Source organism: Panthera onca, chromosome B2, assembly GCF_046562875.1.
Source record: "Panthera onca isolate mPanOnc1 chromosome B2, mPanOnc1 haplotype 2, whole genome shotgun sequence".
Lineage (NCBI taxonomy): Eukaryota > Metazoa > Chordata > Mammalia > Carnivora > Felidae > Panthera > Panthera onca.
Window position 1 is genome coordinate 96019149 of NC_138343.1, and position 22182 is coordinate 96041330.

At 39.6% G+C, this 22182-nt stretch overlaps 1 long non-coding RNA gene and 1 pseudogene across 3 annotated transcripts; one reads left to right on the forward strand and one right to left on the reverse strand.

Annotated features, from left to right (window-relative positions):
• Window positions 1-379: 379 nt before the first annotated feature.
• Window positions 380-22160, reverse strand: LOC132667459 (uncharacterized). Of its 3 annotated transcripts, XR_013555702.1 has the most exons (6): window positions 21941-22160; window positions 7728-7786; window positions 6098-6183; window positions 3514-3538; window positions 2172-2267; window positions 380-960 (listed from the first exon to the last, which is right to left on the reverse strand). It is a non-coding gene; the product is annotated as an uncharacterized LOC132667459 (long non-coding RNA). The 3 variants fall into 3 exon arrangements; XR_009605164.2 differs by lacking the exon at window positions 380-960 and having other exon boundaries at window positions 1002-2267; XR_009605163.2 differs by lacking the exons at window positions 380-960; window positions 3514-3538 and having other exon boundaries at window positions 1002-2267.
• Window positions 18117-21338, forward strand: LOC144616405 (peptidyl-prolyl cis-trans isomerase NIMA-interacting 4 pseudogene; annotated as a pseudogene).
• Window positions 22161-22182: the final 22 nt, after the last annotated feature.

Sequence of the window (22182 nt, forward strand, 5' to 3'; positions counted from 1 at the left end):
TTATTCCCTGAATGTGTTGCTGCCATTGCAAATAAGTTTTAAAAATCGTGCTTAATTTGCAATTGTTTTCTTCCCTTTAATTGCATCTGCCACCTGCTCTTAATTGGAAACAAATTAAACCCTGAAGGCAGCATCCAAAAGTAAGAAGACTAAGCAGATTTCACCTCTGGGCAAAAATTATACAACAGCTTCCCCCATCTTCAAAGAGGGTGAATCAATCTTTTCCAGAAGTGGCAGACTATTTTCTGTTTCAGTAGCATGCCCCAGGAAGTGACAGGGTGATGCTAAGGATGTAACAACCAACTCCCTCCAGGATGCTGGGCTGCATAAACTACAGGAAGTTCTTGTCTCCTTGGAGTTCTATGCCAGTGCTGTCCAATGTAAATATAATGCAAGCCACGGATTTAGATTTTCTAGTACCCACATTAAAAAAGTAAAAAAAAAAAAAAAAAAGGTAAAATTTTGGTAAAATATTCTATTTGGCCCAATATATTCCAAAACCTGTAATCAATTCAACCTGTATCATTTCAACCTGTAATCAATATTAAACAATTAACAATGAGATAGTTGACATTCTTTGGTTCTGTATTAGTTATCTACTGAAGTACAATAAATTACTACAAACTTAGCAGTTTACCAGAACACATTATCTCATAATTTCTGTAGGTCAGAAAATCTGTGCCTAACTTAGTGGGTCCTCTGCTTTAAGATCTCTTATGACACTGCAATCCAGATGTCAGCCAGGACTGGGGTCTCATGTGAGGCTTGAATGGGGATGTATCCACTTCCGGGCTCACAAAATTATTGGCAGGATTTAGTTCCTTGTGGGCTACCAGACTCAGGGGCTCATCTTGCTGCTGGCTGCCAGCTGGAGGTTTTCCTGAGTTCCTCGCCAGACAGGTCTCTCCAAAGGGTGGGTTACTTCACCAAAGCCAGCAAAGGAGAGTTAACAGAAATAGTCTGCTAGCAAGATGGAAATTACAATCTATGTAACATAATTGTGGAAGTGACATCCCATCACTTTTGCCATATTCTGTTAGAAGGAAGATACAGGCCCTTCCCACATTCAAAGAAGAGGGGATTCCATACAGGTGCGAAGCAAGGGTTATTGAGAGCTATCTTAGAATCTACTACATTTTTGAGATGCACTGTGTATTTTACACTTAGAATACATCTCAAGTCAGATCAGTCACATTTCAAGTTCTCAGTAGCCGCTTACTAGTGGCCACCATATTGGACATCGCTTTTCTTTCTTTTTTTTTGGGGGGGGGTGTGGGGGTAGACATCACTTTTCTGTAACAACTACACCCAGAGATATAAGAATTACAGGGTACTCAGACACTGGTGTAAGCAATCATGAGTTTGTATAGAGAATTCAAACTCAAAAGGATTGGAAGCACAAAGATAGAGAAGGTTAAAAATATTTTGTTATTGTTTTCAATAGGCAAAGAATTTATTACTATCATTTAAATCTGGATTGTCTGGGGCAAAGCTACCATCTGTGGGATTGTGATTCCACACCTCTAAGTCAGAATCCGGCCCAAGCAGAATTGATAACCCGCAGTGCTGGGGGACTTCTGTTGGCCAGGGATAGCGGGTGCCCAGCCATCCCTCCCGGGTGTGCCCCATCGTGATCAATGCAGAGAGCCCCTCCACCCGGGAAAGGGGAGCAGCTGGAAGGGGGCCACCCCCTCACCTGCCAGGCAACAGGGGGTTTGTGGGGAGCCTGGTGCTAAGCCATGCATAGAAGACCTGCTTATGGGCAGAAGGGGTTTCCTACATAGCAGAGCAGCTCCCTCGCTGTGATCTATTGAAAGTCAGCCCTGGACACAAGGGTTTGTAAGAAAGAATAATAAGGAAAATTAAAAACAAAAGAAAAAAATAAAAGAAAAAACAAATCTGGATCCTCAAAGCAAGTAGAGGCTAGAAAATAGGTTTTGCATTTGTTTTTACAACTTTATCCTTCACACTTGCCCTGGCTTATTGGGAAAGTCCTATTGGCAGAGAGAATTAAAGGCAATTTACAGAAGGGTTAGGTGATCATAATACCAGAGGGCTCCCAGGAAGATATCTTGGTAAGTAATCTTATATTCTTGCCCTCAGCTCCTAGCAGGAGACCACTTTAGCCAGTCAAAACAAAGACCCCGTCCTTTCCTTGCATGACATTTTACCAGAGCAGGAGGCTCAAAGGAAGGTGGAAGATGGGAGTATTTTCCAAGAAACTCTCCAGTTTCTCACTTGACCGCTGCATGAAGAGGATCCGTTCCCTGTTAAATTAATTAAAGGAGTCCATTAAACTGAGGTGGCTTTAATGCCTTGGCAGCCTACCACAAGCAAACCAAAACCTAAGCCTATTAAATGCCTCAAGGTTATGAAATTGAAATCTAAAGGCAACCAATCACAAACAGCCAATTAATCTTTCCCAAATGAGGCAACTGCTTAAGCTATAATAGCCAATCAAATAATTTCCCTGCTTCTGCACCTGTTCTATATAAGTCTTGCCCCTAGCTCCTATCAGTGGAGCTCTCATCACTTCCGGTTTAGTGTTGCTCATTTGGAATGGATGTTTGCTCAACTAAATGCTTCATAATTTTAATGTGCCTTCCTTTATTTTGTAACACCCCTGAGTGTGAGCTGCAGTCCAAAGAGTAGTCTGCAGATGGACAGTTTCTTCACTAAAGCCCGGGCTTTCCACATTCAGACCAATGGGCTCACTCAGATCCTCCCCACTCTCTCTGTCCTACATAGCACTCAGTTCAAACATAAATTATATATGCAAACATGCATGTGCTTCAGTCGTTCACATGATATGTTCATGCACGTGTTCTCGTGCCTTCCCCTTTGTCACCTAAGGGCAGCCCCAAACCTGTCCCGGTGTTTTGCTAAAATTTCCAGTCCCATCTGCCTCCTCGAAGTTTCTCTCTGAATATTACCCTTTCGTTTTCAACTCAACCTATCAAATAGCAAATGTTAAATGTTAGGTGCTGGGTCATGGGCTAGTCAGCCCCATCAGGGGCTGGAGGCACTCCGCAGAACAGAAGCCCGGGACATCAAAGGCAAGCAATACATGGACCCTGTGAATTTCAAACATGTGGTTTAATCTTCTCAATGTACATAATCATATATAGAGGCATGAATTAATCGGCTATTTTCCCTTTTCAGATCCAAAAAAAAAAAAAAAAAAAATACCTTGACTCTGGGATGGGAGGTACTTTTCTGTTAGTGTGCCTCAGGCAGTCCAAGGTACCCCCTCAAACCGCCCCCCCATCTCATAGCAAGACTATAGAGACATCCCCACTCCTGCTGAAATGGAACCAAGAAGCTTCCAAGTCATGGTTCCCCCAGTGACCATAACTGGTAGTACAAAAATCATGCCCTAAATCTATATCAGTGACTCATGCTCAGATGAAATATAAGATTCATAAAATATATATTGGAACCAGGGTGGAGAAATGATAGTGCCTAATTTGATTTTATGTGTCAGGTAGGTAGTGGGAAGGGCAGTGTACTTACAAAAACGTCCTCATTCATTAAATTCCTGTAGTAGAAAGAGTAACATCATTTTAAAATATGTGTAATACAGAGTATCATGATGTTATGACACCATCATTCTCCCCTACACACTCATCCATTACAAACAATCCTAAGAGGCCAAGGTCTCATTTATCACCTAAATCTGAGGTAATAGGTTTGTAATAAAGAAAATTCCAGACCCAGAGGGTTATAGGCTGTGTCTCCTCCAAAATTCATATTGTAGAAGAGGGAAAATATGTTTTTCCTCTATTGTTGTAAATTCTTGGCTAGGGCCCTTGGAACAAAATACAGATTAACAAGAGAAAAACAAAAAAAAAAAAGTTTTTTAAACATGTATACTTCATGTACACATGGGAGACACCCAAAGAAAAATCAGTAACACTCAAGGAGGTGGCTTAGAATTCAGGTTTAAATGGTATCTTCGACTAAGTATTTAAAAAAAAAAAAAAAAAAAAAAGGGTGTCAGGGAGACCAATTATGGGTAGGCACCTTCTCCATTGGCAAGAGTCTTGTGATTTAGAGACAACCTTCTCTTCCTCGTACAGAGAGGGAGACACCCTTACAACTGGGATTTCCTGTATAAATGTCAACTTCCCTTACAAAAGCCTAATTTCTACTCCATTTTCAGAGCTTCTCCTGTATCTGCTGTTTCTTAAAATAATCACCTCAAAATAATCTTTATGCCCAAGAGGCCTATTTTGGAGTGGAATATTCTGTCATTCTTCCATAAGCTGAAACGTAATCCCTAATTTGATGGTATTTGGAGATAGGGCCTTTGGGAGGTGATCAGATGAGGGATTAGTTTCCTCATGAAAGAGACTCCACAGAGCTCCCTCACCCCTTCTACCATGTGAGGACGCAGCAGGAGGGCTATCTACATATTAGGAAGCATCCTCACTAGACACGTAGTGTCTAGTGTCTGCAGTTGCTTTGACTCTGAACTTCCCAGCCTCCAAAACTACGAAAAACAAATTTGTTTATAAACCGCAGCCTATGATATTGTCATAACAACCCAAATGGACCAAGACACAGAGTGTAGACATATCCAGGCCTGCCCTTAGACCCAGGTCAGCGGGGTTTCTGGCCTGGGTGTTACTTAGCACCTGCGTACCTACTCTGATCAGGCCCCAGGGAAATGCTTCTCCAACCTCTCTTGTCCTTTGCTCTTGAGACAAAGGCACCTGAGTACAAATGCCAGGATGGCTAGTGGGTTGTGTCACTGCCAAAGTCAAAGACAGACGTTGCTTTGGGTTGTGGGAAGGCTATGAATGGCGCAAACAGGTGGGAGAGAAAGAAAACGAATTAACTTGTCAACCTTTCCTGAGATACTGTGAGTGCGCTAGGTTCTTGCATGACAGATCGTAATCTCCCAGGAGGCTGAAGGTCCATTTTCTTGTTTCATCTTCATGTTCTACTTTGTGGTTCTGGAGGTTCTCATGACTTAGGGTGGTATTCAACACAATTGCCCATAACTGCTAAGGAACATCTTGCGATATTAAATATAAATTTGCATACTTGTGAATTTGCTCTAACAGGCATGGAGCATTTCCTTACACTGGACACCAAACACAAGAGTTTAAAGTGCTTTATTTTTACTAAACTATTCAATAGCATTTAAATTTTCAAAAAAATAAATTTAAAATGTCATCTTTATTTAAAGATTTTTTATTAAAATGTTGGTATTTGTTAATAATTTGCTGTTTACTTTTTAGTAGATAAAAGTCACTTAATTTCTATTGTTTATATCTATTTTAATAAGCACTTGAATGTAAGCATATTCAAATGGTATTTGGACACAATTATATTTCCTTTTTTTAAACGTTTATTTACTAATTTTGAGTGAGAGGCAGGGGCACCTGGGTGGCTCAGTTGGTTAGGTGTCCGACTTCAGCTCAAGTCATGATCTCACAGTTCATGAGTTCGAGCCCCGTAACAGGCTCTGTGCTGATAGATTAGAGCTTGGAGCCTGCTTGGGATTCTGTGTCTCCCTCTCTCTCTACCCCTCCCCTGCTCACACTGTCTCTCTCTCCCTCTCTTAAAAATAAATAAACATTAAAAAAATTATTTTTAATTATTTTGAAAGAGAGAGAGCATGAGCAGGGGAGGAGGAGGGGGAGAGGGAGAGGGAGAGAGAGAATCCCCAGCAGGCTCCACTCTGTCAGCGCAGAGCCCCATGTGGGGCTCGAACTCACGAACTGTGCTGTTCGTGACCTGAGCTGAAATCAAGAGTGGGATGTTTAAACAACTGAGCCACCCAGGCACCCCTCATTTTCTTAATCCCTTAGATCGTTGCCAAAAATCTTGATAACATAGTGATTTTGCTGAAGTAAAAGAAAAAGATCTACAGAAACATTTATGAATTATGTATGTCTCTTTTGGTCTTACCACAAAAATCAGTAGCTCATCAAAAGGACATTCAGATATGTGCAATCATCATTAGATTTAATTGTATTTCACCAACTTTCTGTCACATACAAGCTATTGCTTGAAACATGTTTTATTTTTTTTTGTCATTATGAGGGTTTATTTATCAATGTAGAAAGATAAAGCAAATTTTACTTACCAGTTGTTAGCTTGATTTATAGTTTTTAAATACTTAGACGCTTGGAATGTGCCTCCATTTGTATGCTTGCCCTGCATGCCAGTGACCTAGGATGAATTAGGTGCCTGTTATTAATACATCAAAATTAAGAGCAGTATCCGCCTGGCACATTTACTTGCAATGAAACCCCTGTAGTCATTCAAATATAAGAGATGCCCTTTTAAAAATGAAGCTCTTCCTGAAAGTTCTCCATTTATAACACTGTCTTATGATAGGATGTCAGGGGCAGTAATAGATAGACCAAAGACATTTTTTGTAAAGTTATATGCAGAAAGGTCATATATCATAATGGAAAGAGAAAAATTTAGCAGGAGAAAGAAAGCAGATAAATTGAAGCAGACATTTTAACTGTTGTCGAAAGGACCATATCAATGAGCCCATAATAGATAGGAGGATGAGATTTTGTTAGACTTAACATCCAGGGAAATGAGAAATCATTCACTTCCAGGGACTTAGAAGCACTGTGGAAGGGCAGGTAAGAAGCAGCTGCTTGTTAAGAGAAAACAGGTGCAAACGTGCTCGGGAAGGGGCAGGAGCGAAGACGTGTTGAGTACTCACCATGTGCTAAGCCCAGTGTGAAGCACATAATGTACCTTGATGCCTTCAACTGCATGAGCTGTCAGCCCTTTTCAAAAAATGTTTATTTATTTAGAGAGAGAGGGAGAAAGACAGAATGAGTGGGGAGTTGGCAGAGAGAGAAAGAGAGAATCCCAAGCAGGCTCCACACTCAGTGCAGAGCCTGACACAGGGCTCCATCTCATGACCACAAAATCATGACCTGAGCCAAAATCAAGAGTCAGGGGCTTAACTGACTGAGCCACCCAGGCACCTAGGCTTTTTTTTTTTTTTTTTTTTAAGTAAACTCTACATCCAATATGGGGCTCAAGCTCACAACCCTGAGATCAAGAATCTTCATGCTCTACTGACTGAGCCAGCCAGGTGCCCCCACCCACTAGCCTCTTTATTAGGATTTACTACATTAAAGCTGGACAAAGGGGACTACTTAAAATAAGTGCTCATGCCTAGAGGACAAAGTTCCAACTTGTTAGAAAGGCAGGTACCACCTGTGCCCACCTGGCCCTAATTACTCCCCCCCACCCCCCACCCCATCCCAGCATATTGCATTTCTCACTGTCCCCAGCACAGCAGCCATTTCATGCCTCTGTGCCTTTGCATATGCTTTCCTGTAGCTGGGCGCCTCAGTCCACTGGCAAACTCCTACCCATGCTTCAAGCCTCAGCTCAAATATCACCCACTCTGAGAAGTCTTATCTAATTCTGCCAGGCCCAGCGAGTTTATTTCCTCTTTTTGCTTCTTTAAAGCGCTTCATATCATTATACATATTAAAACATACCATGCTGTATTACAATGATCTGTTCTTTCGTCTGTCTCTTCTGGACAGCAGCTTCTTACGGGCAAGGCAATATGCTAGTACCTATGCTATGTCCAAAATATGGTAGTGATGTAATAAAGGCACACCAACTGAAAGAATAACTGAGTGGACAAATATACACAGGTACTATATACCAAACAATGACATGTAAACAACAGACAGGTAAGCAACTAACTGAAATACCTCAGGGTATCTTACTTTTGTATTAGTTCAGTCTGCTGGAGGTCGGAGCGTTACCCTCTTTTTCTTGGCAATATCTTTTGAGACAAAGGAAACAAGCGACTGATTCAAACGACTTATGTAGGACATATATCAATTTACAACAACAATCACTTTAGACCAGTGCATCCAATAGAACATTCTGCAGTGATGGAAATATTCTGTATGGCACTTTCTGATAGGGTAGCTACTAGCCACATGCAGCTACTGAGCCCTTAAAAAGTGGCTAAGTGCAAATAAAAAACTGAATTTTGTTTTATTTATCTTGTGAGAGAGCACAAGCAAGGGAAGGGCAGAGAGAGCGGGGAACAGAGGATCCAAAGAGGGCTCTGCTCGGACTGTGTGACAGCAGTGAGCCCGACATAGGCCTCAAACTCACAAACCTCGAGATCATGACCTGAGCCGAAGTCAGACGCTCAACCAGGTGAGCCCCCCCCACCCCCCCGCCGGAACTGAATTTTTAAATTTTAATTAATTTAAGATAACTACATGTGGCTGGTAGCTACTATGTTGGACATCATTAACCCACAAGATAGTAGGAAAGTTCTACCTTATTATAATTTTCCTGTATAAAAAACAAAAACTCAGCCACTGACAAACTGGGTAATCAAGAACCTTCCTTAACCATTCCGTATCTCATTTCATTCATCTATCAACTCATCGGGAGAACTAGAGAAGACTGACAGCTCAAAGCTCCAGGAATGTACACTTCTGGGCTCAGCCCTTTTTTTGCCACAGCAAGCCCTCTGGAGGGGCAGCTGAAGGGAACACCCCTTTACCCTTCCCAAAGTGGGAGGCCAGACGGATGTTTGGGCACCCGTGCCCGTGGGTTCCGTGGGTTTCCTCCACAGAATTATAGATGATAGGTTCACGTCAAACTATGTGTCAAAGGATCACACCTAAGGTCTCTGGGGGAAATCCTAGGTGCTAAATCTTATAGAAGAATGGAAAAAGGTCTCACTGGTTCAAAGCAATGCATCTTCAAGCCCTTTCAGTTCTTTAGTTGGGGCAATCTGGGCTAGCCTCCTTCATCAGGGATAAACCACTCAGCTTCTTTCCCTTAGGCTTTTTTGTGCCTGGAGAGAATGAGGCTTATAAAGCCTGCTGGGCTTCTAAATGAAGCCTGATTATCTAATTTTCACCTGCAGAAAGAAAGCGGTTTTGCAATCTCTCATCTCCAAGGAGAGAAAATGCCAAATCCCCTCTCCTGGTTCTCTGAGGGCTCACGTAGGCATAATAGCTTGGAAAGATCTAATCAGTCCCTTTTTTCTTAAAAGGGATGTTGGGTGTGTGGTAAGGGGGACAATGACCAAGACACTGACACCATGAGGATGGAGAGAAACAGAGATGGAGAGTGGGGGGAGGGGCACAGCTATTGTAGCTCTAGGCCTGGGCTTCTCAAACTTGAGTTGAGTATCACAATCACCAGGAAGGCTTGTTAAAACAGATTCCTAAGTAAGCAGTGTGGAGGTTCCTCAGAAAATTAAAAATAGACCTACCCTATGACCCAGCAATAGCACTGCTAGGAATTTATCCAAGGGATACAGGAGTACTGATGCATAGGGGCACCTGTACCCCAATGTTTATAGCGGCACTTTCAACAACAGCCAAATTATGGAAAGAGCCTAAATGTCCATCAACTGATGAGTGGATAAAGAAATTGTGGTTTATATACACAATGGAGTACTACGTGGCAATGAGAAAAAATGAAATATGGCCTTTTGTAGCAACATGGATGGAACTGGAGAGTGTGATGCTAAGTGAAATAAGCCATACAGAGAAAGACAGATACCATATGGTTTCACTCTTATGTGGATCCTGAGAAACGTAACAGAAACCCATGGGGGAAGGGAAGGAAAAAAAAAAAAAAAGAGGTTAGAGTGGGAGAGAGCCAAAGCATAAGAGACGCTTAAAAACTGAGAACAAACTGAGGGTTGATGGGGGGTGGGAGGGAGGGCAGGGTGGGTGATGGGTATTGAGGAGGGCACCTTTTGGGATGAGCACTGGGTGTTGTATGGAAACCAATTTGACAGTAAATTTCATATATTAAAAAATAAAAAAACAAAACAAAACAAAAAAAACAGATTCCTAAGTGATGCCAGTGCAGATAATGATCCCGCTATCACACTTTGAAAACCACTGCTGCAAGTCACTGCTTCAGCCCTTAGCTATTTTTCTTGTAGTTCCTTACAGAGTTCCAGTCAACTCCTCAAAATGAAAAGCTGTGTAAGTGTGTGTGCTTACAGACAGGGGGCTCAGTTGTATGTTTCCCCATCATCCTCCCGCCAGCCTCCACTTCCGCCCAGACCAATGTGCAGCGATGCAGACTGGATGCACGGTGGCTGCTGCTGGTAGCACGGTCCAGTGGAAACGTCTGGAAGATCTTTCAGGTGATTCCAGTCACGTGGCCAGCACCCTTGGCTGCAGAGCATGCTGGCCAAGAGCATACTTGGCACAGGGGGACTGCTTTCTCCTCAGAGGATCGGAGCCCTCCCGCAGAACACTTGTTTTCCCACCATCTCTTGTCAAAAAAAGAAGAAAATTCATAAATGTGTAAGGGATTTTGACAAAGGTCTGCCGTGGCCTCGTGCAGGACGGAAGGCTTAGGGAAGGATGGCTAAACTGTCCAGTTTACTGAAGGGTGTCAGAGAGATACCCTGTCCATGAGCAAAAATCCAGAGCTCATATTTTCTTTTTCTTTCTTCTCTTTCTTTCTTTCTTTTTCTTTTTTTGTTAACATTTACATATTACTTACCACATGTCATGCACTGTCCTAAATACTTTACATATATTAATTCATTTAATCCTCAACATCCTTTAAGGTAGATATACTTTTTAAAAACTTTTTTTTTTAACATTTATTTATTTTTGAAAGACAGAGCATGAATGAGGGAAAGGCAGAGAGAGAAGGAGACACAGAATCCGAAGCAGGCTCCAGGGTCTGAGCTGCCAGCACAGAGCCCAACGTGGCGTTCGAACCCACGAACCGTGAGATCATGACCTGAGCCAAAGTCAGATGTTTAACCGACTGAGCCACCCAGGAGACCCATTAGATAGGTATACTGTTATTCCCATTTTACAGCTATGGAAACTGAGGCATGGGGTTAAATGACATGGCCAAAGTCACCCTGCTAATAAGTCGTAGAGCCAAGATTTGAATCCAAGGCCATGTCATTTCTGATTTGTTTCCACCAATGGCCAATCTTGTGCATGTTACGTTGGTAATTACCATCACCTGTTTCACTGAATCCCATTTTCTGACTTTGTTCTCACATTATCAGAGTATACCCCATTCACTGACCAACATGCAAAGCTCTGGCTCCTGCTTTTCAGAGTTAAAAAAAAAAGAGAGAGAGACTCAAGCATTAAGTAAAGGGAAGATAGGGATAGCATTTCCTCACTGTGAAAAACTCAGATCTATAATTTCTAAGAAGGTGTGTCTTAGTGTGATACCCAAAGGGAAGGCAGAGCAGATGCTGGGACCACGTGATGCCAGAGGACAAGACTACAGCAGCTCAAAAACAAAACTGTTCTGGGGGACACATGGCATTAACAGCATGCACTCTGGAACATCTGAGTTTGAGATTCTTCAAACAGCAATAGCCTTATTTCTTTGTATGACAGTGAAAACTGCCTGACAGTGAATTAGTGAATTTAGCTTGGCTCTTTGTAATAATTGATTCTTTCAGCTTTGCTTCTGACTCCCCTTTTCAGTCATTTTCCCTCAGCTGTTAAAAAAAGGAAACAAAGCAGAGCTCCTGGATGGCTCAGTAGATTAAGCCTCCAGCTTCGGCTCAGGTCATGATCTTGCGGTTTAGGAGTTCAAGACTTGCACTGGGCTCTTCACTGACAGCACAGAGCCTGCTTTAGATCCTCTGTCTCCCTCTCTGCTCTTCCCCTGCTCGCTCACTCTCAAAAATAAGTAAGCATTAAAAAAATTTTAAAAACTTTTTAAAAAGGAAACAAAGCCCATTTACTAGTGTGCCAAAGCATTGGAAACACCACTGATCTTCCCCTTTAGACTGAAAGCAAAGAAAAGGCTTTTTTCACAGTCAGACTTGAATGGCTTCTCAAAAGTTCAACATTAAGTTAGTTAGTAGCATTCAATGTTACGGTTACTAACATATGACACAATTACTTATGGTGGCTCTTTAATTTTCTCCAATTTTTTTTTTTTTTGTCCCTTAGTATAAAAAGGAACTTTTATGACCATGCCATAAGTCTGCTTCTATTCAAGCTCTAATTATACAGGATTGAGCCATATGAAATTGCTATCTTTGTAGGTTAAGGGGCATCTGGGTGGCTCAGTCAGTTAACTGTCTGACTTTGGCTTGGGTCATGATCTCGCGGTCCGCGGGTTCGAGCCCCATGTCACACTCTGTGCTGACAGCTTGGAGCCTGGAGCTTGCTTTGGATTCTGTGTCTCCCTCTCTCTCTGACCCTTCTCAGCTTATGTCTCTCTCTCAAAAAAAAAAAAAAAAAAAAAAATTGCTATCTTTGTAGGTTAAAAATGATCAAATATCAGCAATCTCATATGGTTTAACCTAATATAAATACACATGATAATATCTGCCATGTGCAACATTATACTAAATGAGATAAGCCAAACAGAGAAGGAAAAGTATACAATCTCACTTGTACAGGAATATAAAAAAGTTAAACATATAGCATAGAAGCAGAGAGTATAACAGTGGTTACCAGGAGCAGGAAGGTGGGGAAATGGGGAGATATTCAGAACAAAGTTGCAGTTATGTATAATGAATAAGTCTAGAGAGCTAATGTACAGCATGATGACCATAATTAATAATACTGTATTGAATAATGGGAATTTACTGCAAAAGGTGCTGTCCTCACACACACAGAAATAGTAACCATGTGAGGAGATGATGTGTGAATTAGCTTGACTGTAGTCATCATTTCATTAGGTATATTGCATCTTCATGCTGTGCACTTCATTTTTGTGTGTTGTACACTTTAGATACAATTTTTATTTTAAAATAAAATTCTTAAAAATACGTGACTTTTTTAAGATTAAATAAATACATATGATCTATAAGTCAATACAATCCTCTTTCATTTTTCCTGGTCATTGTAACAATAACAGAAAATTCTCTAAAGGTTTGTAGTTACCCATATAATATGCATCTAATACAGATCTTAGGAATTGTGGGACAGCAGAGAATAAGTGGTGGCAAGGGAGGGGCACCTGGGTGACTCAGTCACTTGAGCGTCTGACTCTTGATTTTGGCTCAGGTCATGATCTCATGGTTCGTGGGATCAAGGCCCGCGTTGAGCTCTGTACTGACAGTGCAGAACCTGCTTGGAATTCTCTCTCTCTCTCTCACTCTCTGCCCCTCTCCTCGCCCCACTCATGCTCTCTCTCTTTCTTCCTCTCAAATAAACTTTTTTTAAAATGGTGGCAAGGGAGTGTTCATAGAAAATTAGAACAAATTATAGATTCAGAGCTTGAACATAATTACACAAAACATGAATAGCTGCCCCTGTTATTCCAAAACACATGTTCAAAGAACTGAGGGTACTCTTGGCCAGAGAACTTGTCCTTTTCATTTTACTTACTAGTAAGCTATAATTTTTGGTTTGTCCTTCAGGCTAGAGTAGAGAACAAATACGAAACACGTTTATTTAAAAAACTGCCATGTCCCCCAATATAATCTTGGTACTTAAGTGTATTTGTGGTGGGCTGATAGTATTTCTCTCTGGTTTCATGTTCTCTATGACTTGCTTCCTTGCATGTTATTGGCACTTTCATCATCCCTATTGGCTCTAAGATCCTTTCAAAGGGGAAAATTACTAGGTTTGTGCAACTTTGAGGGAATAAGTCATAACTAAAATATGCAATACATGTACTTGATGTTATAGGCAGAAGGAAAGAAGCCAGCAGTATTCTTACCATAGGGGTCTATATTTAGATATTTAGTAAGCGTTCAACACATTGAATTTATCCTCCATAAATCAATCTAGACCAGTAATCCCAACTGTGGTCCAAAGAATGCTAAAATTGAAAATACTTGTGGGATACAGTTAAGCCAGTCCTTAGAGGAAAATGTATACCTTTAAATGCTTGTATGAGAAAACAAGAGAAGCTAAAAGTTGTTGACCTAAGCATCTAGCTAAAGAAATTAGAAAAAATACAACAACAACAACAAAGTAAGAAAAGAAAAAAAAATACAACAAAGTAAACACAAAGAAAGTAGAAGGAAGTGATAAAGAAAAAATAAATCAATTAACTAGAAAACACAAATATAATCAAAGGAACTTCTTAAAAGCCAAAAGTTGGGTATTTAAAAACACTATTAGAATTGACAACCTCTGAAAAGATGGATTAAGGAAAAGAAAAAAATAAAGAAGATAGATGTAAATAAATAACATTTTACAAGATAAAATATTATAAGCAATTGTATGCCATTTAATTAGGAAACATATAATGAAATAATTCATGGAAAATTTAACTTAAAACTAATTTAAGAAGAAATAAAATGTTTGGGCAGTCCTATTTTTAAAAAATAATGTAATCAGTAGATTAAAATATCTTCACACACACAGGCCAAGATATACAGATATAATCTTCCAGACTTTAAAGAACCAAAGTTATTCCAATCTTATACAAATTCTTCCAGTTATAAAAAGAGAGGCAACATTCTCTTACCCACTTAATGCAGCTGATATATTTGAGACTCTAAAGCTATACAAGGACAGTATAAGAAAGGAAAAATAAGAGACTAATCTTGCCCATAAACATAGACACAAAAATACTAAGCAAAATATTAGCAAACAAAATTCATAAGAGTGTCAAGAGTGGACCAAAATATACAACTCAATTATGTTGTTTGCAAGAACCCCAGTTTATTTATTTATTTTTATTATTTTTTAAAAAGATTTTTAAGTAATCCCCACACCCAATGTGGGACGTGAACTGACAACCCTGAGGTCAAGAGTCACTTGCTCCATTGACTGAGCACCCCAGGCACCCCAAGAAACTTTAAAAATAAATAAATAAATAAATAAATAAATAAATATTTCATAAGGGAATTTTTTTTAATGACCAAGTTGGGTTTATACAAGAATGGTTTAATATTAGGTTTAATATTAGAAAATCCAGGGGCTCCTGGGTGGCTCAGTTGGTTGAGCGTCCAACTTTGGGTCAGGTCACGATCTCACAATTCAAGAGTTAAAGCCCACATCGGGCTCTGTGCTAACAGCTTGGAGCCTGGAGCCCACTTCAGATTCTGTGTCTTCCTCTCTCTCTGCCCCTACCCCACTTGTGCACTCTCTCTCTCTCTCTCAAAAATGACTAAATATTAAAAAAAAAAAGAAAGAAAGAAAATCCATGCACACAGTTTATCACATTAACATATTAAAGGAGAAAAACCGTGTGATCTTCCCAATACATGCAGAAATGGTATTTGAGGGGCATCTGGCTAGCTCAGTTGGTAGAGTATGTGACTCTTGATCTCTGGGTTGTAAACTCAAGTCCCACGTTGGGTGCAGAGATTACTTAAAAATAAAGTCTTAAGAAAAAAAAAAGATAAATTATTGAAAAACATTAAAGAAGCTCTAAACAAAAGGGAACATATGTCATATTCATTTTAGTTTAGTTTAGTTATTTATTTTTATTTTAGAGAGAGAAAGTACGTGTGAGCAGGGGAGAGGCAGAGGGAAAGAGAGAAAGAGTCTCAAGCAGGAGTGGCGCCTGGGTGACAGTTAAGGGTCCAACTTTGGCTAAGGTCATGGACTGCAAGTTTTTTTTTTCAAAAAAAAAGATGAAATTGAATTCTTCCCTCACACCACACATAAAAAAATTTGAGTCCCACATCAGGCAGCCGGCACTGCAGAGACTGCTTTGGGTCCTCTGTATCCCTCTCTCTCTGCCCCTTCCCCCACTCACTCTCTCTCAAAAATAAACAAACATAAAAAAAAAAAAAAAAAATCTCAAGCAGGTTCTACTCCCAGTGTAGAGCCCAATGCAGGGCTTAATCCTGTGACCGAGATCATGACCTGAGCTGAAATCGAGTCAGACGCTCAACTGACTGAGATACCCAAGCACCCCTGTCATGTTCATTTTAATGGAAAACTCAAGATTATAAAAATACTGACTAGTTATAAACTAACTCAAATTGAAGAAGTCAGATAAGGTAGTGTTCAAAGATAAAGTGAGGCATATTAAAAATTTGTACAGTTTATTTGAGCAAAAATTGATGTGAATCAGACAACACCAAAATGCAAGTGGTTATAAACACTCCATTGACAGTAGCTCAGGGAAAGACTTGTAGAGGAAATGGAGATGCAAAGTAAGGAAATAATTGATGGGGTATAGCTTAAAGCCTAGTTGGCTGTTGGTGACTGGTTGTCCTTAGTGTTTTGATTTCATAACCATGAGGCATTTACAGACTTAGATTTTGTTTTGCTCATGTAAGCTGCAATGGCATTAGACCCAAATGGCCTCTCCATTTAATTAATCTAACAGTAAGTGATGCAGTACAGGGCAGGGGGGAAGGGAGGAATTATCCTACCAAATATCAAAACTTATCACACAGCTATTATATTCAGATTGTAGAAAAAGGAAAAAAAAAAAAGATCGCGTAGTATTGGTAGAGAGACCAATAGAATGTAACAGAGAACTTACCAACACACACATACACGCATAAATACTTGACATATGACAGAGGTGTCATTCAGGTCACTGATAAAAGACTATCTAGATAACTGGTAATCTTTATGGGGGGAAAAAAAGATGAAATTGAATTCTTCCCTGACACCACACATAAAAAAATTCCAAATGGAATAGGCTTAAATATGGAAGATAAAACTCTAGAACATTGGAAGAAATTTTAAGAGGACACTTTCATGACTTTCAACATTGGGAAAGACTTCTTTTTCTTTTTTTTTTTTTAGAAAAAAATTTTTATTATTTTTTTGGGGGGGAAGCTCTGTGCCCAATGTGGGGCTTTAACTCACGACCCCGAGATCAAGAGTTGTACATGCCACAAACTGAGCCAGCCAGGTGGCCCGGGAAAGATGTCTTAAACAAAAACTACAATGTGTTAACCATTAATAATAAGACTGCTGGATTCATCAGAGTATGCCACCTCAAAATGTGCCACTTTGACATAAGCGTTATTTTGGTCAGAAGGCAACTGAGAAATAGCAGACACAGGCAGAGCTTTCCACCCTCCTGCTTTCTGCCTAAAAACAGGGTATAAATTTTCCTTTATTAATGCACTCCCCTTCTCTTCTCCCATGCCAGGAAAAAGAGAACTGTCAGAGACACTCTTATCACCCCAAGACTGCATGAGACTAAGTCTGTATAACGGACATTACCAAAATAACCCTTCTCTTCCATTAGTTTCCCCCATGTGTTTCCCTTCCTACAATTTACCACCCCTAGAAGCCCAATGCCATTTTCCTTCTCTACAACTTACCGCCCTTTGTTAAGATGGTGTATGATCCCTTGATTTCTAACCTTTGAGCTGCTCATCACTGAGTTCTACTGTGTGCATGCACTTTGCACACATAAACTCTAGGTTTTTTCTCCTATTAATCTGTCTTTTGTAACTTTAATTTGCAAGATCCCAGTTACTGAACATAAGAGGATAAAGGAAAGAAGTTTTTTTCCTCCCCTATAATTAAATTAAGAATAAGAAGTTCTTGGGGGCGCCTGTCTGGCTTAGTCGGGGGAGCATACAACTCTTGATCTCAGGGTTGTAAATTTGAGCCTCAAGTTGGGTGTAGAGATCACTTAAAAATCACAACCTTTAAAAAAAAAACTGGACAAAGCAGATGAAGAGGAAACAAAAATTGCTAACAAGCAAGTGAAAAAATGCTCAACTTCATGAGTAATCTGAGAAATGCAGATTCACAGCACAACAAGATACCCTTCCACACCACTAGATTAGTAAAAATTAAGCAGCATGACAGTGTAAAGATGTACTTGCTGGCAAGAATATGAGCCAAATGGAAAGTCTCACATACTGCTTGGTCAAATAATCATTTTGGAAAACAGTTTGGCTTATCTTATAAGGCTGGACACATGCATACTCAAAATTACAGTAATTTTACTCCTTAATTGATACCCTCTGAGAAATTTTGGCTTAAATATATTTGAAAGATAGTTCCAATATAGTAAAAAACATTGATGTATATATATAGTATGTGTATATATATATATATATATATATATATATATATGATAGTATATAATATAAATAATATAACATATAACATATACCATATAATTATTATATATACTCTATATAACATATAATTATTATATTGATATAATATATACTATATATATAACTATATTATATATGTGTATATACATATAGTCAAAACAAAAACAAGGGCGCCTGGGTGGCTCAGTCAGTTAAGCATCCAGCTCTTGATTTCAGCTCAGTTCATGATCTCATAGTTCATGAGATTGAGCCCCACATCCAGCTCTGCACTGACAGCACGGAGCCTGCTTGGGATTCTCTCTCTCCCTCTCTCTGCCCCTCCCCTGCTTGTACACACTTGCTCTCTCACTCTCTCAAAAATAAATAACCTAAAAAAATTAAACACATACATACATATATATGTTAAGCTATATATATGTGTATATATAATGTATATAATATATATGTTATATATGTATATATAATGTATATAATATATATGTTATATATATGTTAAATTAAATACACACACACACACACACACACACAAACATACATACACATAGGCAGGTCAGCTGCAAGTTTTAAAGATGCCACCCAAAGGAAAAAGTGGTTCTGGGAAAGGTGGGGAGGGGAAGCAGCCTCTGGGAGTGGCCATTCTGACAAGAAGGCTCAGGGTCCCAAAGGTGGTGGCAGTGCAGTAAAGGTCAGACACGTTCTATATGACAAACATGCAAAATCATGGGAGCCGAGGAAAAATTAAAGTCTGGAAAGAGATTCAGTGAAGTGGCTGCACAGTATCGCTGAGATAAAGCCAAGCAGGGGGGTGACACCGGTTGGATGACCAGAGGTTCCATGGTGGAACCATTTCAAGAAGCAGTATTTGCCTTGCCTGAAAGTGGGCTGGATAAGCCTGTGTTTATGGACCCTCCGATTAAAACAAAATTTGGATATCATATTATGATTGAAGGGAGAAAATAAAATTGTACAAAAGACTGAAAAAGTATACATATTGGCAAAAAAATAAAATTGTTAAAAAAAGACAAAATAAAATCATTTTTCTTCTGAAAGAAAAAAACAATAAATTATGGTATGCCTACACTATGGAATATTACGAGCAGTAAAAGAAACAGATGAACTATAACTCACCAGCTACAGATAACTGAATCTTAGAACTCTATCTTTGAGTGAAAGCATGAGTTATCAACAGAAACTGTACTGATGACTTACAGTCATCATCGGTATGACCTATAACATGACATCATTTATACACATTTCAAGAACAAAATAAGCCAATATATTATTTAGGGAAACGTGCATGTGATTTTTTTTTAAACTATGTTATAAGAATGCAAGGGCATCCATCATAAACGCAAATTGGGAGCATGATTAAACTGGCAAATTAAAGAAGAGAAAAATCTGGGGTGCCTGGGTGGCTTAGTAGGTTGAGCGTCCGACTTCAGCTCAGGTCATGATCTCGCGGTTTGTGGGTTCCAGCCCTGCGTCAGGCTCTGGCTGATGGCTTAGAGCCTGGAGACTGCTTTGGATTCTATATCTCCTTCTCTCTCTGCCCCTCCCCCACTTGTGCAGGAGTGCATGCGTGCTCTCTCTCTCTCTCTCTCTCTCTCTCAAAAATAGATAAATATAAAAAATAAAAAAATAAAGAAGAGAAAAATCTGAATAGTCAACAAATATATAAAAAAATACTCAATCTCACTACCATCAGGGAAAGTTTAAAATTAAAACAAGGTGTATTTTCCATCCATACAACTGACAATATTTAAAAATCTGATAATATGAACTATTAAGAATGGGGGGAAATATGGCTTTCATGAGCTTGTGCAAATGTAAATTAGTAATGTGAATGTAAACTAGGCCATTTTTAGTAAGACTGAAGAAAAACACACTTACACTAGGTCCCAGAGATTCCTATTCTAAGTAAACACCCCAGAGAAACTTTCACACAGTGATATACTCCCTACCCCAAGAAGTGCCCATGGCTGCAGTGTTTGACAGAACCTAATTGTTCTTTAGGAAGGAAACAAATAAACTGTGAATAATTTATATATGAATGGTATGAAGAAGCCCAAAAGTATGTATAAACATGGGATGAATCTTGAAAATAAAATGAAGTGAAAAAAAGTATCACATTATATCTATTAATTTTTAAAATAAAAAAATGTCATATCTCATGTATGTGAGATAAGAACTTGTGACTGGTGTGTATTGTTTGCATGTAGACAGGAATGATCTGGAAGAGTGAGAAAGGTTGATGATTCAGGAAAGAGCAGAGCCTAAAGAATGAGCGCCTGGAGAAGGTGCAGAGTGAAGGGGCGGGGCTTTGTAATGGATTGTTCCCTTTTTTTGTTTTTAGAAAGTTTTTTTTTTTAAGTTTTATTTATTTATTTGAGGGTAGGGGAGAAGAAGAGAGAGTGGGAGAGAGAGCACTGTCAGCGCAGAGCCCAACCCGGGGCTCCATCTCACCGTGAGATCACAACCTGAGCCAAACTCAAGAGTTGGACACTTAACTGACTGAGCCACCCAGGCGCCGCACGTAATGGATTGTTCTTAAAATATATTTGGTGACTAACCTTGAGGTTTGGGATATGCAAGATGAGGCAGTGGAAAGGCGACTTTCTGCTCCAGCTCATTTGTCTCAACTTAAACAAATAAGCAGTAAATAAGTTGGAAGAGAAATTATAAGAAAATCCAGCCCATAATAACAATGTTTAGAGTGAGGCTGCTCCTCCTGCATTAAAAAAATAACTTTAAATTCATCTACAGGCCCCAAACAAAGGCACCATCTGATTTACTCATCTCTTTATGTAAGATTAAGTATTAGAGCTAAATTAAAATTCTCCTTTGTGATTTGAAGTAGTGTATCACTGTTGACTGATGGGAACCTAATCCACCCCAATGTCTAACCTCATGAAAACTACCATCCCTGTAAAGCACTACAGCAGGAGCTCCTGCCCAGGGGGAAAAAGAATAGGATGTTTCTTTTCTTCTTTTTTCTTTTCTTTTCTTTCTTTTTTTTTTCTTTCTTTGTTTAAGTAGGCTCCACACCCAAAGCTGGGCTTGAACTCACCACCTTGAGATCTCAAGAGTCACATGCCCTACTGACTGAGCCAGCCAGGTGCCCCAAGAATTGGGTGTTTCTGTGAAAAAAATTACAAATCACAAATATGTGTATCTCCCAACCCCCACATACTACTTACTTGTTAATCTCACAGCAGTTTTTTTATATTAATTAGCATTTTATGTTAAATACTAACTTGATTCATCTAATGAAATGTTTCTTTTTTAAAGGCCAGTGGCCAAGTTGATTCTATGTAACCCATTATCACTGTATTCTTTTATCTCCTCCTATAATCATGCATAATCATACAGTAATTTTGTCAGTTTATAATAATACTGATTAACCCCTATTACTGGCAGATTTAACAATTTATCTGTAATCTTCTACAAATGACTTAAACTAGAAAATGCAACTATATATCACCCAAAATGTCAACATTATAAACTGAATTGATAGATGTATGAAGTTGTATCATTTCAACATTTGACACAATTGTAACTGCTTTTTCTTATTGCTCAAATGCAACCAAACAGCCACTGTGAATCAGTGAGGAAGCAGTAGAATTTATAGTGTAAGAAACCTAGAGCTGGTGAGGAAGGGAAAGAGAAGGGAGGATGATCCGAAAACAAGGGGGAAAAACTTACTATTTTTAATTTAACAGAGTATGTATCCCCATAACATTAATGTGTCCACATGTAAAACAGGCTGTCCCTTGGAAGTTCTTTAGTTTCTGGTTCATCTTTTTGCATCGCAAAAGAGCTGTTTCTACAAGGCCCACGGCTAAGCAGTATTTTCAGACTTTTTTTTTTTTTTCCATCTAATCACCTACTGCATGACAGGTAAGCCTGACAGTTATGACCAGTTACCTTTTAATCACTTTAGTCTTGAAAAGATGTTCTGCACTTACCTTACTTTATGAGTAAATTTTGGAGGGTACTTACATTTTTCTGGAGACAACGTTATATCTCTCAAAGATGTTCAAAGGGGTTTGTGACCGCAGAAAATCCAAAGACACTACATTAAGATAAGCTCTCTTTTCGGGCCACGTGAAAATAAACACGCGGCGCTGCCTCCTCGGCTCCACTCTGCCCGGCCTGTTCTCCGCGCAGTCCGCCGAAGAGCGACCTCCAGCAGGGGTCGCTGCGCCGCCGCCGCCGCTCCCGTGCGCCCCGCCCGGCCCGCT